This window comes from Brienomyrus brachyistius, chromosome 11 (assembly GCF_023856365.1).
Source record: "Brienomyrus brachyistius isolate T26 chromosome 11, BBRACH_0.4, whole genome shotgun sequence".
NCBI classification, from domain to species: domain Eukaryota; kingdom Metazoa; phylum Chordata; class Actinopteri; order Osteoglossiformes; family Mormyridae; genus Brienomyrus; species Brienomyrus brachyistius.
Window position 1 is genome coordinate 24,756,892 of NC_064543.1, and position 20,576 is coordinate 24,777,467.

A 20,576-nucleotide genomic window follows, 5' to 3' on the forward strand; every position below is an offset into this window, starting at 1 on the left:
TTATGGCTGGGTAGGGGTTAAGGGGGTCGTGACTAGGATTAGGGTTTTTCCCATAGAATTGAATGGATGGTCCCCATTTAGATAGGAAGACCAACTTGTGTGTGTGTGTGTGTGTGTGTGTGTGTGTGTGTGTGTGTGTTGCATGTACCAGCAGTGAAAAGGTATCACACTGATGGGTGTAAATTACAGGCGGGATAGGGGGGTCATATTGGCCTGTTTTGATTATTGGAGGGCCATTACAACCCCCCATTCCCCATAATTTGTACCTCATCTTAAAAAGATGCTACAAAAATGTCAGCTCTTTAAATGCGATCTCCATAGTCAATAAATAATGTTAGGAATCTTATAATACAGCAAGATTTGATAATATAACAAACATCAGCACCATCCAACTAGCATTTGGACCTGCAGGTTATTATGCTATACTGTTTTAAGTAGTTAAATAATCAAGAATAATACATGGAAATATTTTAGTTTTATGTTTATTGAGCAAATGAATGGAAGAACACAGAAGAAACTGCTGTAACCATTGTGGGCACTTATAACTGTTCACTATTTCTACACTGGAGAGTGATGATGAGTTTGATCACTGCAGAAATACGTTTTACAGTTTTACATTTTCTTGTGTTTTTTTCCCATTCATTAGTGCCCTCTCAAAATCCATATGAAGAAACACATTCATATTGATCTGCTCTCCCTTTTTAGCCCCTAATACTATACTTACATGCAGTGCTCCACCCCTCTCTTTTGCATTTTAATAACAATATGGTAGGAGCGCAAGACAATTGGGGGTGGATATACCCTTTATAAATTTAATAGAACATATTATGGTTCTCCTAGTAACTGAATGATTAATGCGATGCTTGGCGAAATTAGGGTATATGAGTGGAGTAAGGCTTAATTTATTAAAATTAAAAGTAATAGTTTAAATGTGTCATAAATGATGAAAATCAGTGACATAAGTGTATAATTTACCATGAGCCATACTTAGCTGTATTTTCTACATTGAAATTGTTACAGTACCGATATTATGATACTTACAGTGCTATTGGTCATAGTATTGGTATCATGACGACATTAGAGTGTGTGTGTGTGTGTGTGTGTGTGTGTGTGCGTGTGTTTGTTTAGGTTTACATTACATTGTGAGGACCAAATGTCACTCACAATGTGATAAAAACCTGTTATTTTGTCATTGCGGGGACGATTTTTCAGGTTCCCACAAAGATCTGAGAATGCAATCAAAAAACAAAAAATTCCAAAAATTTTTTGTTTGGTTACTTATGGTTAAGGTTTAGACTTGGTGAGGGTTAAGGTCGTCTTGTTGGGATTAGAGTTTTCCTCATAGAAATGGATGGAGAGTCTCCACAAAGATATAATTACAAATCAGTGTGTGTGTGCATCCTCTTCTGTGCACTGGTGCCCCATCCAGAGATGGTTCATGCCTCGTACTTATTACAGTATCCATCCATCCATCCATCCATCCATCCATCCATCCATCCATTTTCTACACTCACTTGTCCTATGCTGGTTCACGGGCAATTGCAATATATAATACATAAATATTAAAGGAATTTATGTGAACAGTCTTCATATGAAATGTGTCCTCTGCATTTAACCCGTATGTGACATCGTGACATAGCAGGGGGCAGCTAATTCAGTGCCCGGGGAGCGGTACCTTGCTCATGGTACCTCAGTGGTGCCTTCCTGGGGGATTTGCAGTCTTTCAATTACAAGTGCGGTTCCCTAACCATTAAGCCACCACTGCCCACATTACATTACATTTTATTATATATAAACGATTACCCAGTCATCAAATTAATTGGTAGATGATTATTAGTATAATCGATAGTGACAGCCCTGAATTAAACTGCATTAGAGCTGTCATGATTACTCGATTAAACTTGATTAATTGATTATTAAAAAGCATTGATAACAAATATATAAAAATCCTAATCGATTATTTGGCAATATGGCGGAAGGAGGACAGTGCATAGAGAATTCGAATCTAAATAAAGACCGAAAGTATCATGTGTGTGGACGCACTTCTCATTAAAACTGAATGAAAATGCAGTCGTCTGACAGCATTCCAAAGCAGGACTTCAATATCAGCACATAACGACTGCAATGCAAATATATGTTAAAGGAAGGCATTCAGGTTTTATGGACTTACCTAATAATGCAAGCTTAGCCATAGATATGTGGCATTTAGCCTCTTGGAGTAGCCTAACCTGTCTTTATTATTACTTTCACTTAAATTATTTTGCTTAATTTACTGTGTACGATTCCTGTACGAGGGGTGGCATGATGGTGCAGTGGTTAGCACTGTTGCCTCACACCTCTGGGACCTGGGTTCGAGTCTCCGCCTGGGTCACATGTGTGTGGAGTTTGCATGTTCTCCCCATGTCATCGTGGGGTTTCCTCCGGGTACTCCGGTTCTCCCCCTCAGTCCAAAAACATGCTGAGGCTAATTGGAGTTGCTAAATTGCCCATAGGTGTGCATGTGTGAGTGAATGGTGTGTGAGTGTGCCTTGCGATGGGCTGGCCCCCCATCCTGGGTTGTTCCCTGCCTCGTGCCCATTGCTTCCGGGATAGGCTCCGGACCCCCCGCAACCCAGTAGGATCAGCGGTTTGGAAAATGGATGGATGGATTCCTGTACGACAAAATCACAGCTGCTAAAATGAAGGCCAGCCCCATCGCTTATCCACATCATTTTACATAATATTGTACATAGAGCTAACCAATTAAAATTAATTATAATTCATTCTTTGTGAACGTATTTCTTTGGGCTGAACGATACTGGAAAAGTACATATTGCGATATATGAAGTTTTTGCTTTTATTTAGGAGTTGAAAATGAACTATATAGCCATATAGAACTTATCCAACAACAGAGTCTGACAAATAAGTTAGTGGTGCCCTGCGTTGTGCCAGCAGGCCAAAAGCAAAAGTGACAAATCACTTGCTTCTGCACGGTATCGTATCTCAAAGGAATACAAAATATTTATATAGGCGAAGGTCTTTTCGTAGCCAGCTCTTATTCACATTTCCTCTCTTCACTGATTTTTGTTTAATTTCTCACAAATGTGCCACAAGATCTATCAGTGAGACTGTCAGCATGGACATGATTGATTATGATTATCTTGGAGAATGCATGCAGAGCTCATTGAGGAGCACTGGCGGTAAGCCTCTTATACTAGATAACGCTGAAAAGGAGCCATCATTAAAATCGCAAGCTTGCTGAATTTGGTTTCCTGTGATTGAGTAAAAATGTTTTAGCCCAACTTATTGATAGTTTGAATGCGGCAGTATATTGCGATCCTTTCATGCATGAAATGTCAGGGCGGTACAGTGTTGCAGCAGGTAGCGCTGCTGCCACTTTGTGTGTGTGGCATTTGCATGTTCACACTGTGTATGTGTACCTTTTTCTGTGGATCCCGTTTCCTTCCACTGCTCAAAAACATGCAATTTAAGTAAATTGGACTGCCTAAATTTTCCATATGTGTGACTAAGTATACACCAATTGTAATTTATATTATATTATATTATATTATATTATATTATATTATATTATATTATATTGTATTATATTAGGGGGTGGCATGATGGTGCAGTGGTTAGCCCTGTTGCCTCACACCTCTGGGACCCGGGTTCGAGTCTCCGCCTGGGTCACATGTGTGTGGAGTTTGCATGTTCTCCCCATGTCATTGTGGGGTTTCCTGCGGGTACTCCGGTTTCCCCCCACAGTCCAAGAACATGCTGAGGCTAATTGGAGTTAGTAAATTGTCCATAGGTGTGCATGTGTGAGTGAATGATGTGTGAGTGTGCCCTGTGATGGGCTGGCCCCCCATCCTTGGTTGTTCCCTGTCTCGTGCCCATTGCTTCCGGGATAGGCTCCCCCCCCGTCCCCGACCCGGTAGGATAAGCGGTTTGGAAAATGGATGGATGGATGGATGGATGGATGGATATTATATTATATTATATTTTTAACTAATTAATCTTGAGCTAGTTCCTTCTGACTACTGGGGATGTGGAACAGCTCAGTTTTGGTTTCATTTGCAGACATCTTTGCAATGTATTATTTATTTACTGCATTTTCAGATTCATAGAACAAAGAAAAGTATATGTCCATGAAATATTAAATGAATCTGCAAATGTTACATTTTACTTCCCTTTTTCAACAAAACTTTGCTTCATAGAGAGGCACCACAGATACCTTTAATAGCAATGGCTTGTTGCTATCATTAGAGAAGGGTGTCTCCTTTTGCACAAGTCTAGAATTACAGTGGTCGTGATGCGTTCTGAACCCTGTGTGAATAGCTGAACTGTAATGATAGTGAACCATCTGCAGACCCCATATATAATATGATTTTCATGTACATACATATGGGAAACTTATGCACAGTGCATTAAAGTTATGCACAGACATTACGGTAACACTTAAGGTAATATTTTTTGTAATTTATAAACACATATAATAATGAATTCATAAAGCATTGTAAACATGTCTATAAATATTTATCACATTATAGTCATGTTTATTAGGCTTTATGAATGCTTTAGGAAACTCATCCAGTATTAAATAGTTTTAGTCTTAGTCCTTTAACGAAAATGCAACTTAGTTTTAATCATTTTTTAGTCAACTGATTTTTTTTTGTTTTAGTCTAGTTTTAGTCAATGAAAATTACTGTATCTTCAGTAGACTGAATCGACAGTACATGCAGTCAAAAGAAATTGACAGGCTTATTCATAGTATGCACATGCATGTACACAGGCACGCACATGGATTAGTCTACCTCATCCACTCCAGATTCCTGATGGAAACATCTGTAATGCTATCATTCCATTAGGTTTGAACATAGTCTTTAAGCACATAGATTTAACTCTCGTAATGTGGAACATGACAGTTCTTAAATGTTTTATATGGACTTTATCATTAAATTAAATACAAATAAAACCATTTTTTTTCCGCAAACAAAACACTTGCATATTAAAACAGGGTTTTATTCAACTAATAGATCAAAACAGAAAGGAACAGGGTCAAAGCAGTTTCCGACTTTGGTCAGCTGGCTGGCATGAGAATTTCAATTTGAGATTCAAGTCTGCATTATAAAGGTATCTATAGTGCATTATAAATGAGCGCTTCATAGGGCAGTCATAATGCATAATAAACATGCTATAATATCTTTTAATGGATAATTATAACCATGTTTGTAATGCTTTGTGAATGCATTATAATGCATTATGAATGATTATAAATTACTAAAAACATGGCCTTAAGTAAAGTATTGCCATTGACATTACCAACATTATGCACAGTAAGACCAACATTAAATACAGTAATCATAAAGTACATTATACTGTATGTTATGATACAGTCCTGTAATGTCTTGAGTGAAAGAGATTCTGACATTTCAGCCTAATTCTCAAGAGAGGACATGTCATGCATTAAAGGATGACAGAACAATGGAAACTGTGCTTTTTATACCCATCAAAGAACAAATGAACTCAGAAGCTTGCTGTTCTACATTTTACTATGAAAAATATTGTATCATATACCCCTGTTGTACATAACCTGTAATGAGAAAAACTTGCTTAAAAATGGCTTAGCTTGCCTGTCTTAGCTTTAGTCATTACTCGCTTGACGTAAGGGTTGGAATTTAATGAACCATTTCTGTCATTTTGAAACTTTTTTTTTTTTTGTTAAATAATCAAAAACTGAAGTTACTGAATTTGCAGATCTGGGGGTCCCACTCTACTGGAGAAGTTCTGGCAAATGGTTTGACTCTGTTGTGGTTCTTTGATTTGTCTCAAGGCCAGTAAAGTAAGCTTCCACTGATAGAGTTGTTTGTTTTGTGCCAGTATGTGTATAAGCTGTCATATTGTCTTACTGGTGGTTTTATACATACTGTATATACAGCCAGTCCCCAGTTTAAGAACATCCAAATTCTGGACATCCTGTACTTACAATTCACTGCTATAAAGCCTATTGTATAGAAAATTTGAGTTAATGAACTCAGGCACTACTTTGTGACCCTTATGAAAACATCGCTCGGCTTGTGTGGTCTGTCGGCTCAAGGTATAGTGCAGAAAATATGTAGCACATACTAGGACAAACATTTGACTAACTGACACTAAATAAGAACCATATGTACCTTTTCTGACTTACCTACACATTTGACTAAAAGACGGAATTTGGGAACAAATCTCGTGTGTAATATGGGCACTGCGTGTACAGTGCTGTGTCAAACATTTATTGCAAGCTGTTAATTTCTCTGCAGAAATCTTTTAGATTTATTAAATGGCATCTTATCTACAAGCATAATCATTGTGGCATTTAAGTAGTGCACTCGATTGTAGCACAGCGTGTTATTTACCAACATCTGTCCACTGCAGTACCTTGGGCAAAGTCTTCCTTATTTTTATATGTGTGCTGAGATTCCCTGCATCCCTCCTTAGCTTTTGATATATGGGAAGTTATTTTCCGTAGCTTTCCCCCTTGCCTGCATAATACACACTTCCCCTTAAATAGAAGTAAACCCCATTTCACAGAAACTTTAGCAGAATGAAGGATAATAGATTCTGTAACTTCTTTTTAGATAAAGACATGTTGCAGGATGGTATCTGCTATCAGCAAGAAGGATTAAAATGGTGTCCTTGGCATTGCAAACTATAAAACCATCCTTCTGTATCAAAACCCATAATAGGAAATGGGTGTGGGTTATGTGCACATTTCTGGGCTTAATGTCACAATGATTTCAGCTCTGTAAGGAATTCTCTGTCCCTGTCAGATGATGAGAAGGTGAGTCAGAGGTCTAGTTTAATCCTAAAACTTCAAGTCAGCCATGCACTCTATTGATGCAATTAAGTGGACTGTTTAAGTCACTTAAATCACTGTTTATGAATTAATTATTTTATGCTATGTCAGACCCAAGCAGTTACATTTTTTCATGTAGGATTGCTATAGTAGTGACAATTTAGTTCGGACATAATTTTACCATTGCGACAAGCACAGCAGTGACCATCATTGCCCTAATCTAAACACATTATATTGAAGAAACCCCCCACCCCATACTCCGCTTTGTTTTTAATTAGTTTTGATTACCATAAAAGAGCCATTAACTCAGCTGAGCTGGGATGCTGTAGAAATGGTCCAGACCGTTCCCAACACCATCTGGTGTTCATAACCATTGAAAACCCTTTAAAACCATCCAGGAAACACCAGAGCACCAGGGGGAATATGAAAGTTTAAAAGGGTTTATACTTGCCATGTCTGTAATTCTGCAGTGAAGGATCCACATTCAGCGGGTCAGCTTTAATCAATAGGGATTCGTTGCAGCTTTTTATTCTTGCTCTGATACAGTCAATATGAATGGATGGCTTATTGTTCTGTCTGACACATGAAGGGAAGTGTTACTTGATGACTCTGCTATATGATTACTTCAACATATCTACCAGCTCTGCTTGAAAAACATCTATTATTTTACTATTTTTTTCATTAGATTGTTTTATTCAGTAATTACAACAGCTTTAATCATTTGTACAGGTAGTGTATACAAAAAGAGAGAAAAAAGTGTCTTGCTAAAAGCTCAATATCTGGGTTTTGACCTAACAGCAGTTCATTTTTTTTTTTTACTAGAATGCATAGTAAGCATGCTGTACGTAGTAAGCATGCTGTGCGTAGTAAGCATGCTGTGCATAGTAAGCATGCTGTGCATAGGAAGGATGCTATAGTATATTTGTTTTAATCATATTATAACCATAAACAGTTTTTGTTTAAGCTATACATGACCTGAAAGTGTATATGTCAGATGGAGTAGTGCTTAAGCCACTGTGGACTCATCTGTTTCATGGTGGGCACTGTGTGGTGTGCGCTGCTCCTCTGACACTGTGCTGCTCGTGTAGCACTGCACTGTTTCTGTAACACTGCACTGCTCCTGTGGTACTGCTTTGCTCCCGTAGCACTGCACTGCTCCTGTGGCACTGCACTAGTCGCGCCGTTTGATGGATGCTCGCTGAAAGCTCCCCCACCTCCTCCACGGGTGTAGGCCGCCACTCTCACATAAGCGGACTCTGTCACCATGACGCCTTCATTGCCATGATGTCTCATACTGGAACACATTTGCATGTTAAGGGTGAACTAAATGTTTTTCTCCGGTCAAATTTTGTTTTTTTTTAATTATATTTTTGACCGACTGCTGCTACTGCTTGTGATACCATAATGTACAGATTTATTTGGTCTCAGTGTGTTTATTGTTGAGCTCATGTATTTGATTTATTTCTGATTTTCATTATTAATTAACCATAGGCCTTTTCGATCGTAATCAACAGCAAATGACTTGGTCTTCAAGGATACACAGCTGAGGGCTACTGAGACTTGAATTGTCCTGGTTAGTTTGTACCTGTTCTAATTAACTTTGACAGTGAAATACAGTATGCCTGCCAACAGAAATACATACCTTTTAAAACACCGCCTTTGTTGCCATGCACTATTTTTAAGTAATGAATATGTAATTATTTGAGTTTATGGCCATCTTCAGTAACATAAAGAGAAACGCTGTCATCTGGGTCCTGGGCACCTGCAGGCATTCTCACTGCCCATTAAGTGTTGTGTAATCTGGCTGGTGATGCACTTTCATGTGAGGAGTGGATTACATAATGGCCCTGTGTTAGTGCAAGCCCCCCCACCCACCCCAGCACCCAAAGGCCTTGGGACAGCTTAAGCAGTGTGGATCCCTTTGCCTCCTCATCTATAACATGCTCCTGTTAGGCCCTGCTCTGAGAGTGACTGCAGCATCCGGCTTTCCTTTATAATAGGAGGTGCCCTCTTTCTGCAGCATTCTTTCTGACACCTCCAGGGCCCAAGTCAAGTAACGCTGTCCTACATGCCTTTTAGAGTGTGCCCCCACAGGTGATCAGCAACTGAACAAAACCTTGGAGTTGCAGCCTCGCTCTGATAGAGAATTGTGTGTGATGCACATGATGGCAGCCATAATAACTAAGCTACACCAACAATGTGCATCACATTTACTGCCATGTGGCCCCTGAGGAGCAGGGGTTAAGGGTCACAGGAGATTGGCCATTTCAGGCACACATATTCAGAATTAACTCTAGTTAAACGTTTGGTGGCTGATTGAAAGGCACACATTACACTATCATGTGTATTTTTGGAATTTTTCAAGTCCCCACGCCTCGGCACATGCACTGTGCAGCTCTAGGACTGATAGTCAGATGATGCCCATTGTTTGCAAATGGAATTTCACTTTTCGCTGCTCATGTGCATACACACTGAGTGTGCAGAAAACATCATCTCGAGTTAGTCTTCAGCCTACTGATTCAAGACCCTGGCCTTCTGTGTCAGATCTGCATTGGATCCACATCAGCTCATTTGCAGAAAGGTTTGATCATGTTTTGAGCAGTGAGGAATTGTGCTGAGATTATTCTTAAAGGACAAGACACTCATACCTAAATGCATGTTGCTGTTTTGTTTCTGCTTCGCTTTAAAAATTGGACAAACATGCATACACAGGCATCATATGTGATCTGCGTGGTCCACGGCAATATAAGCTTGACAGCATATGGACAAAAGTATTGGGACACCTAGCCATTAAACCTTTTATGACATCCCATTCTTAATTCATAGGCATCAATATGGAGTTGGTCTCCCCTTTGCAGCCATAACAGCTGCCAATCTTCTGGGAAGGCTTTCCAGAAGATTTTGGAGTTTGTCTTTGGGAATTTTCGCCCATTCTTCCAGAAGAGCATTTGTGAGCTCAGGCACTGATGATGAGTGAAGCTCTGGCTCTCAGTCTCCATTCTAGTTCATCCCAGCGGTATTTGATGGGGTTGAGATCCGGGCTTTTGCGGGACCAGTGAAGTTCTTCCACACCAAACTCATCAAACCATGTCTTTATGGATCTTGCTTTGTGTACTAGAGCACAGTCATGCTGGAACAGAAAGGTGCCTTCCCCAAACTGTTCCTATGAAGTTGGAATTATAGAATTGTCCAAAATGTTTTGGTATGCTGAAGAATTAAGAGTTCCCTTCACTGGAGCTAAGGGGCCTAGCGCAACTCCTGAAAAACAACCCCATATCATTATCCCTCCCCCATCAAACTTTACAGTTGGCATAATGCAGTCAGGCAGGTACCATTCTCCTGGCATCTACCAAAACCAGACTCATCCATCAGACTGACCGATTCGGCACTCCACAGAACATGTTTCCACTGCTCAAATTTCAGGTGACGCCATGCTCTATGCCGCTCCATCTGATGCGTGGCATTGTACTTGGAGATGTGAGGCTTGTATGCAGCTGCTAGGACATGGAAGCCCATTCCATGAAGCTCACGGCACACAGTTTTTGTGCTGGGGTTAATGCCAAAGGGAATTTGGAACTCTGTAGTTATTCAGTCAATATCCTGTTGCCGGCTTTCACGCACTATGCACCTCAGCAGTCGGTGACCCCCTCTCTATTATTTTACATGGTCTGCCACTTTGTGACCGAGGTTCTGTTGTTTCTAACAGCTTCTACTTTGCACTAATACCACTTATAGCTGATCTTGGAATATCTACTGTAGCAGGGAAGAAATTTCACAGATTGAGTTATTGCGAAGGTGGCATCCTATCACAGCACAATGCTTGAATTCATTGAGCTCTTCAGAGTAACTCATTCTTTCACAAATGATTGAAAACCTGACTGCATGGCTAGGTGCTTGATTTTATACATCTGTAGCAATGGGTATGAATGAAACAGCTGAATTCACTGAATAAGCGGTGTGTCCCAATCCATTTTGTCCATATGTATTATATGTATATGTACTAATCATTCACCTGGTGCCAGCAGAGAAGCTTAGACCTGAGGAGTTGCTTTTAAAGCCAGCGCTGCAGTGGGTCAGGACTTTCCAGACCTTGTCTGCTACCAGATAGAGAGGTAGTCCCAGTTCTGCTTTGTGTTTGCTAATCTGGACAGGGTGGACACTCACAAATACATATATGTTAATTCATCCATCGATCTACAACCACTTATCCAGCACAGAGAACCTATTCCTGGAAGCAGAACATCCTCAGTGGTATTCCAGCCTGTAACTGGCCACATACACATGTGTAATTACATGCTATGAGAAGTTTAGAAACCTCAGTTCACCCAGCTGCATGTCTTGGGATGACATGAAGAACCCAGAGTACACAAGTGGACCTGACAGGACACAGAGAAAGCACACAATGACAGAGCAATGCCGGGATTGGAACAGCATTGTGTCAGGCACCTCATTTGTGTCGGAACAGTGCCCCGCTTGCCATATTTTGTGTTATGGAGCAGTGATGTAGTACCATATGAGGAGTTCATGAGTGTTTTAGCCCATTCTGCTTTAGGGCTTGAATTTATCTTGCACTATTCCTTCCCGAGGCCACCATAAGGGTATACACAGAAACAGAGCAGGCTCGATTTCAATGTTTGGCAACTGCAGCATTGAAATGGGAAAAATAAAGTGTGTATAACATTTGGAACAGTTTTTCAGCAGTTTTTTTTTTCTCTCCATGGTTGTATTCAGCAATCTGGAGTCATTGATTTGAGTACGTAGCAGCTGCATGAGTAGGATTAGGCCTGCTGAAGGAAGCAGTGTATCCAGCCATCACACATTCATGTTTGGTTGTTTAGCTGATGATGACAGAGCTGAGGTCCCAAAAGCCAATGCTGTAGCTGGAATTGGAGTGGGGTTGCTTTCTGCAGAAGCCCAGCTGTGAGAAGTGGATGAAAATCTGAGAATGTATGGTATGTAATTTTACATAGGCCTATTTATCTGACATTTTTATTCAAAGTGACAGTAGAGAGAAGGGTTAAAATTTGAGTGTGCTCCCTGAGATCTGAACCCACAACCTTTGCATTGTTAACACATATCTATATTTGGGGACTACAGGAGCTATTAAAAGTTCCTTTGTGGAAAACCTGTAAACTGTATACCTTTTACTATAAATTTGTATGCTAGGAATATTTCAACCCTTATGTACGGTGTTTTTAAAATATACAAAAATAGAAATACAATTACTCCACTAGCTAATTATCAAAGTTTGTTAGATATTTCAAATTTGCTTTAATATTCAGTCAATGATTATCTTCGTTCTGTATGAATGTATGACTCACTGAATTATATACATGTACATCCACAAGCTCTTGTGGGTATGAACACTGCAGTTTTGACCCACTTAAATCTAGAGAAGTCTGAGCTTTCAGCCTAGCCTACTTTTTCTTTACATCCATACTTCAAGCATCCATATATCGATATCAAAAGAATCATTTATGTCACCACACTGCTTGTACTTTTGTCTATAAAAAACTCTAGATGTAGCTGCAGTATACAGTAACTGCATGGTTCCATTTACTGCTGCAGGCCTACTTTTGAGTGGCACAGGAAGTCATTAATTGTTACTGTAAAACCCCATGCTGTTAACTTCAACCTTGAGTGATCTTTCAAGAATGGTTTAATTTTATGACAAGTTTAGACCAGACCCTGAGCAGGATTGGTATGATTTACAAAATGCAAGGTTTATGAAAGGGAACAGCATCCACAAAGATGTATTAGGTAATTTTGTGCCAGTGGACATGTGCCCAGGGATCATGTCAGCACACACCCATGAGCCAAAACATTATGACAGTCCCTATTTCAAGAGAATAACATTGACTCTCTGTTAAGGTCTGGGATATATTAGATGGCAGAGATAAAAATCTGAGTAATTATGACAAGGACTGCATCAGAACATCTCCGAAATGGCAAGGCTTGTGTGATTCTCGTAGTCAGCCATGGTGAGTATCCAAAAAGAATGATCTGATAAGGGAAAAACGACAAACCTTTGACAGGGTGTTGGGCATTCAAGAGTCATTGATGAGAGATGTGAACAAAGGCTATCCCATGTGGTACAAACCAACAGACGGGCTACTGTGGCACAAATGGTAGATAATTCTGATGAAGATGACAGGAGTAATGTGTTACAGCACACAAAGCACTGAGCCTTGCTGCATATGAGGCTACGTAGCTGTGGATCGGACTTGTCCTACAGATGCTCAACACTTACCCGGTCGTCTACGTGATGCAACAGGAAATGGTATTCATCAGACCAGGCAACCTTCTTTCCTTGCTCCCAGGCTTAGTACCGACCCTTACATACGCATTGTAGGCACTTTCAATAGTGGACAGGTCTTACCATTTCTGAGATGCTCTAACCCGTTCATCTTGCCCTAATGGAACGGTGGCACCGTGTGGCTCAATGGGCTGTGCCTGTAATCACAAGGTCACCAGTTCAAACCCTGCTTTAGCATGTATGCAGCTCCTTGAGCAAGGCCCTTAACTTCCAGCCCCTTGCAGATGACTAACTCAAGTTGAGGGAGGCATAAAGACAATTTTCCCATGGGGATCAATAAAGTATTGATTATTATTATTAATGATTTGGCCCTTGACAGAGTCACTTAGGTCTTTATCCTTGCCCATTTTTTCTGCATTCAGAGTGTCGTCTACAAGTACCAGATGTTAAGCCTACCATCGAATATATCCCAGACCTTGACACGCATCATTTTTACTAGATAGTAGAGATGCACCAATTGATCGGCCGAGGACTGGAATCGGCTGATTTTCAGCATGCTTGGCCTGAATCAGAGACTAGCCGTGACATGTATCCGTTTTATGCATACAGCAAACCCATACGTACAGCGGCACAGACAATAGTCTCACAGCTGCACACTGACATGTCGATAGCATGGAAGTTCTCCTCTGTGAGTGAAGACGACGCAAAGCTTCCAATTTGTCATACATGTATATCCAAAACAAAATGTTCTGGATTCACCATGAAAACATGGTGAAACGTTGGAGGTAAACTGTAAACTGATTATTAAACATTTGCTAGATAATCTTGAAAAAGAGTAATCATTAAAATTGCAAAGCTAGCTAAGGTTTTTTTCCTATGACAGTAAAAATGTTTTAGTTTAACCCTCCGCTCTATAATGTCCGTACAGTATGAAGGTATGAAAAAGTCTGATCATAATCTAGCTTACTAGCGATATAAAGTTTGTATGTGCATAAAATGCGATGTTCTTATTAATAATATTACCCTGCACCAATTATTATTTGTAAGAGTATAGTACACTTAACTTTTATTTGGAGGTTTGTAACCTATGGAGTTTCTTATTTTATGACAAGTAAAAAAAGAGAAAAAGTTCGATGGGACTGTTTGGTATGTATCATCTGGTGAATTTAAACAGACTGTATAATGGTATAATTAACTGACATTCGTTTTGTTTCTTAAATCTGTTGCACTTGCTCTTGTTTGGTAAAGTAATATATATCAGATAAAGTTGGGTGTATGGCAACCTCTTTCCAGTCATAGAGCACTTTACTTTGAGACATTTAAGTGAGAGAAGATCCTGTAAGTTTAACAATTTGCTTTAATATGAAAATAAAATGTAGCATTGTAAATAAGCTGATTTTCATTTGTATATGTTGTCAATTATAGTTCTTAGAAAGAAAATCAGAATTGGCAAAAATCGATATGGGCTGATCACACTTGCAAAAAAAAACCGGAATCGGCCAAGGAAATTGTAATCGGTCCATCTCTACGAGATAGTGAACATTGTTTGGTTCACATAGGGTGGTTATAATTTTTTTAGCTCATAGGTGTATGCAGCAACACTATCCAGACACACAGAATATCGGAATATGGAACAGCGATGTACAGCAAATCAAACTGGGCCACATAACCCCTGATCCTTGTGAATCAGTGCATGCTTTTGTTGCCTTCCTAGAGTTGGGAAGTGTAGCGGTCTGGCCTAATCTAACCCAGGCAGGCGTCACATAACGTACTCTGCAAGAGTCACTAGCAGGCCAGTCTGGTAACACCATCGCAGACTCCGATCCCCGCTGCAGAGCCACCAATCGCCGGCACAGGTGAATTACAGCACCGTGCCCCTGAGAAGGGCAAGAACAAGGGAGAGACTAGATCTCATCCTTCTAAAATGATTCATACTGTGAATCATCCCATATTTCATGCATTATATGTGCGCATGTGTGAATGACAGTTTCTGTGTGTGTGTGTCTGAGTTTTGCATGTTTCTGTTTATTTATAACAAGAACCTGTGTGTTTGCGCATGTGTTTATGTATAGACAGTTCATATATGTGTGACAATTTTTACAGCTGTTAGAACAAATGCATCATAATGAACCTTGTCTGATTGTGCTGGGCTGAGACTGCCAGCCCTGTTGAACAAAGCAATGTCATTGCTGGGTCTTAAAACTATTTCAGACTGATATTACCAACATCTCATATAACCAGCAGACTTTTTCCTCAGTTCCTGTTTCAAGAGAATGCAGTGTGTAGTTAGATTAGTTATGAACATCGCAGGTTATCAGAAAGATTTTATTTCTGATGGGAGCAGCTGTTAGACCATGTGTCAGCCACACAGCAACCGGAACCATGAAATGTGATTGCCACATCATCTAATTTCCCTTGGCGTTTTTGGAAGGTGCTGATATGCCAGTTAGTCCAATCACAGTGAAGCACCCTGAGGTGTGCCATTATGAAGCGATCAGACAGAAATAGCCATTTTGGACATAATTAGATTAGAAATGGGTTTTCAAATTTGGCATTTATATCAGGGGATGAGCAACAGGGTAATCTTTGTGGTGCACGTACATTATATTTTATTGTTGTGCAAACAAAAAACATTAATATTTTTCTATAATTTTTCCGTAGATAAAATCTACAGTGATCCCAAAAAGTATTTGGACACCCAGTTTTGAATAGTATGTCTGTCGTTTGGCAATTTACAACCTACCTAATAACTTTTTGTTAAATGTTTTGCTTAAAGCACGCTTAAGGTATTTATCTTCAACATGATTGCTATTTTGTTTGGATATGCAAGTGAATAAATTTCTAACATTTTTAAGCATGGTTTATGTGTCCAGAAATATTTTGGGGCCACTGTACTTCAGGAGGTTAAGGAAACCTTAAAAATGTGATGTATTTACAGCATTTATACCTCTGAAAGGTATGTTTTTCAGATTTTGTTTCTTATGCCCTGCTGCACCATTTGATCTGCTGATCCATTCTTCATGACATCCTCCTTGTGTGGCTGTCAGCACTGCCTAAGATGATGCATCGTCCCCTATGCTGTGGTTTTTCATCTAAATTTTCTCTTAGCAGTTGTTTCAAAGCATATTGGTGCTATCAAATGGCAAGAAAATGAGTCATGAGCTGTGCAGTTATATTTAAATGCTTTATTTGGCCGCTTACTGTAAGTTTATTGTCAGTCTGATGTGACTTGTTAACTTTAATAATAGTTTTAATATGGTTTTATTGTTTTTCGGGCCCCACCTGCCCAATTTGACAAGAGTGCGCAGATTCAAAGCAGCTATGCTCTGTGTCTTGGGGTGCTACATCTGGATGGCCACTGTCTGAAGTGAGAAACTGTACAGTGCAGCTCCCTACTGGAACAGGCCTTGCACAAAGCAGCTATGCTCAGTGTCTTGGGGTGCTACATCTGGATGGCCACTGTCTGAAGTGAGAAACTGTACAGTGCAGCTCCCTGCTGGAACAGGCCTTGCACAAAGCAGCAAGAAAGTTCCCATCATCTTGAGCCGTCTGGATAAACACGAGAGTGATGCAGAACTGCCCTGTCAATAAAATAAAACAGTTTATCCAAGACTAAGTCCTGTTTATATGATGTCGTGTTGCCAAAATGTATATTTATATGCCTGACGTTTGGCCCAGCGAGTGACTCAAGCAGCCGGTGTCACAGTTTGCAGGGCTTCTGAACATGGGAGTTTGCCATCTGAAAGTCTCTCCCTCACATGAATGTGAGCCCCAGGCTGTCCATGAGAGCCCACCTGCTTGCATGGCATTATGGTGCAGGGAAATGTATTAATGAAGGCAAATTGCGGTAGCATGCAGGGGTCCCACAAGGTGCCCGTTGAAGAAGTAGGTCTTAGACCTATATATATTGGAGATAAGCCTCAGCCCTGTTATCCTCTCTGAATTTGATTCATGTCTAATAACCAAGAATTATGTTAAACATTGCCTGAGCATAGACATACACAGCAGAAGTGCTACACTAACCAGCATTTTGCCCTTTCCTACATTGTCGTTTGGCTGATGACATCTGAGTTCTGGCCTTATTCACATAACCTTACTCTTAATGACAGCCCACCAACAGCCTTTTCTCCATTCGACATGTTCTGCCCTCTCTGGTATCTTAGACCTTGTCTTTTTATCCTTTTAGATTGTTTCATAAATATGTGTGTGTGTGTGTGCTATGTATATATTATGTTGTGACAACCAAGCGATCGCACAATGTGATAAAAACCTGTTATTTTGACATTGGTAGGACCATTTTTTGGTCCCCACAAGGGGAAACTCAATTTCATAAACATCCGTGACTGCAATCAAAAAACTAAGTCTTGTATTTAGTTTGGCTGCTTATGGTCAAGGTTAGGGCTGGGTAGGGGTTAAGGTTGTTACACTATAGCTGAGATTAGGGTTATGTCCAAAGAAATGAGTGGATAGTCCCCAAAAAGATATAGATACCTAGCACGTGTATGTGTATGTGTGTGTGTGTGTGGGTCTTTCCATACTAAAAGTTTTGCTTTATGGTTAGTTACATGTCTTTTTTTAGAGTACAGCATCTCAAATACTGGGTATATTTATAAAATTTCCCTTTGATGACCTCCTGATTTGAGATCGTTCTATTGTGTTTTGTTCTTTTCTAAAATGGGATTATTGACAGTGTTTGAAGTAGACATGGCTCTTTTGCACGGTTACCTTTATCTACCCTTTATCTCATAAACATTGCAGGCCCATTGCTGAGGTGCTCTGGAAACCTCTTCATAACTACCAAAATTGTTTTTCTTTTTTATCAATAAGTTGCTTTGCAGCTGTGGCTACAGGATACTGAGGAGGGTACAATTGTGAAATCACCTGTCCAAACAGGGATGATGTCATGGAATATACTGTATGTCCTTTGTATGTTTTGCTCCATCACCAGACCTTTAGTGTAACTGCTACAGCCGCACACAACCACATTAGACAAAGGAGTAACTTGGTGACAGGTACAGCCAGCACTGAATGCGCAGTAACTGTATGTTAATGAACCAGGTAAAAAATAAATAGTTTAGAAAATGTAATGCCTGACAGACCGAGTTAATGTGCTTCAGTCTGTAACGTACAGCTAATTATGTTAGTATAGAATCAGCTGTCCATGAGGTACAGTATAATGATAAATTTGAAATCCAGTTCTCACACAGCTGATAAAGAGCAGGTCAGTAGTCATTTTCCACCGGAATCGGTCCCTCAGCCAGTAGGATGTGAGCCCACACTCTGCTGGAAAGGCCACTCCCTCTCGTCACTGCACCCAGCACAGACTTTGGCTTCGGCTTTTGCAGTGGCCACCATTGATGTGGTGCACTCTCTTGGCAGGTAGCTCCTCTGTTACGGATACACTGAAGTGAGCCTAACTAATGTAGCTGACTGCTCACTGAGCACTGGGCCTCGGAGGTTCCCTGTATCACCCCAATGGTGTCACTCAGCTCAGTGTGCTGCCAGATACAGATAAAGGGCCCCACGTGGCCCTGGCTTTGACATGCTTCGCATGCATGTGCAGATATACATCAGATCAGTGGATTACGCTGTAATGCATGCAGGTTATGCCATTATTTTCCACAAGCTCCCTAACTTTCTGCATTTGATTTTAAATATCGTTGTGTAACTTGTAAGATGTTGACTATGCTTGATGGAATTGGTTGGTTTGAATTTTTGCAGTTATGTTCAGCACCAGCTTCATCAATATCAGTATATTAATGGTAACATAACTGGGAATTTTCTTGTTTGACAGCATGATTTCTTACTATTTAGCTGCTGCTTGCAAGCTGGAGTGAGGATGCTTCAGGATGGTTAGAATATGAAAAGCAGTAATACATGTTCTAAGAGTGTAATCCTCTGTTAATAAGTGTCGCAAAAAAGAACTGGTTTATATCATTATCTTAACGCCATCGGGGCTTCATGAGATGGTTTCCAGAGTATGCTACTCAATTTGAAAATGATCATCAAAATCATCCATCAGCTCTTCTTGGTGAAATCTACCACTGTTATTTTGGGGGGAAATTGGGAAAATAACAGATGTACGGTTTTACAGTCTGTAAACATTGCCTGACCTGCTTTTTGAGCACAGAAAATGACCTCCAGCATATTAACAGTTGCTCAGCGCTGTAACTAAACTGTCAGCTGTCACTTGCACTCAAAGTGCTCTGACTGCACTGACTTGGCAAACTGTATCTCTCATGAACCCCAAAACAATGACATATACAGTATCATGCACGCTGCACCCTTGAGTGGCTTTTACCAACACACAGGACTGTAGTTACTAGGTCTGAATGAATTAGGGAAAATATCAAATCTCGATAGCTAAAGCTTCAGCTAAATATTCAGTGTGTATGAGATTTAAAATATGTGATTCAGTATTATCACATGAGATACTATCAAAATATTAAAGATGGTCTATATTCTTATGCAAATCTAAATAGATTTGTGTACTTATAATTTAGTTTTGTACACCCATGCAGCAAAGCTGGTTCACAAAAAAGTTTTGCACAATTGTGTTTTCAAACTCACATCTGCACATATTTCCTGAAGCCACATTGCAATGACGAATCGGGATTACAAGTCAACAAACTCAATATACATGTGCTGAGAATGCTGGCATTCCTGGCAGCTTTGCCATGCACCCAAGGTTTTAAAACCCTGAACTGCCAGACACGGCACGGCAAGTGGGTGGGATCTGTGTGCCTCAGACCACGACAGCCAGTCAAAAATCGTTTGACTTTTGTTGCGGGGGTATTATTGGCTGAATTCACCTGACAATCAAAATGTTGCTCCATTCACATGCCATCGGGATGGGAAGAAATCTAAATACAGGATTTCCTTCCCAGTTTGTGCACTTGTAATGCTGATTCGTGGTTGTAACACGGCTTCTAAAATATGTGCAAGTGTGAAGTTGAAAATCTGTGATTTTGAAAGCACAAATATGCAAAACTTTTTTGTAAACATAAACTCTGCTGTACGAGTGTACAGCAGCAGAATAATTTTTTTTTGTGCCACGAATGTAATGTTTTCCTCGGGTTTCACGTGTTTGCTGTTTGTGGGTGTATACACAGTTGACTTGGCCACGTCTGTTCGGTGAGCATGACTGTCACGCCAAGAGCACGGCATTTCTGATTGGTGAGAATGTCACACAGGGAAAAAACACTCTTCTCAGGACAGTTTTATATCTTGGGTCAGACGTGCTGTATAATGAATTTGCAAAATTGCAGCCTGCATAATTTACTCACCCACATGTTTCAAATCACGATTTAGATTTTAAATAGACCTCATTCAGCCCTAGTAGTTAGTAACTAGGCACATACATACACCTCTGGAAAATTAAGAGACCACAAGAAAAAGGTTTCACTACACTCATTTCTAAATTTATGGATATGCACCTGTGTAAAATATACATTTTTTGCAAACTCCAGTCTGGCTCTTCCCTGCTTCTCATTGTTGAAGGGCTTC

At 40.1% G+C, this 20,576-nt stretch overlaps 1 protein-coding gene across 11 annotated transcripts in view; it reads left to right on the forward strand.

Annotated features, from left to right (window-relative positions):
- The window catches only part of LOC125704238 (SH3 and multiple ankyrin repeat domains protein 2-like), a 208,630-nt gene that overhangs the window by 151,599 nt on the left and 36,455 nt on the right, over window positions 1–20,576 (forward strand). The window lies entirely within an intron of this gene.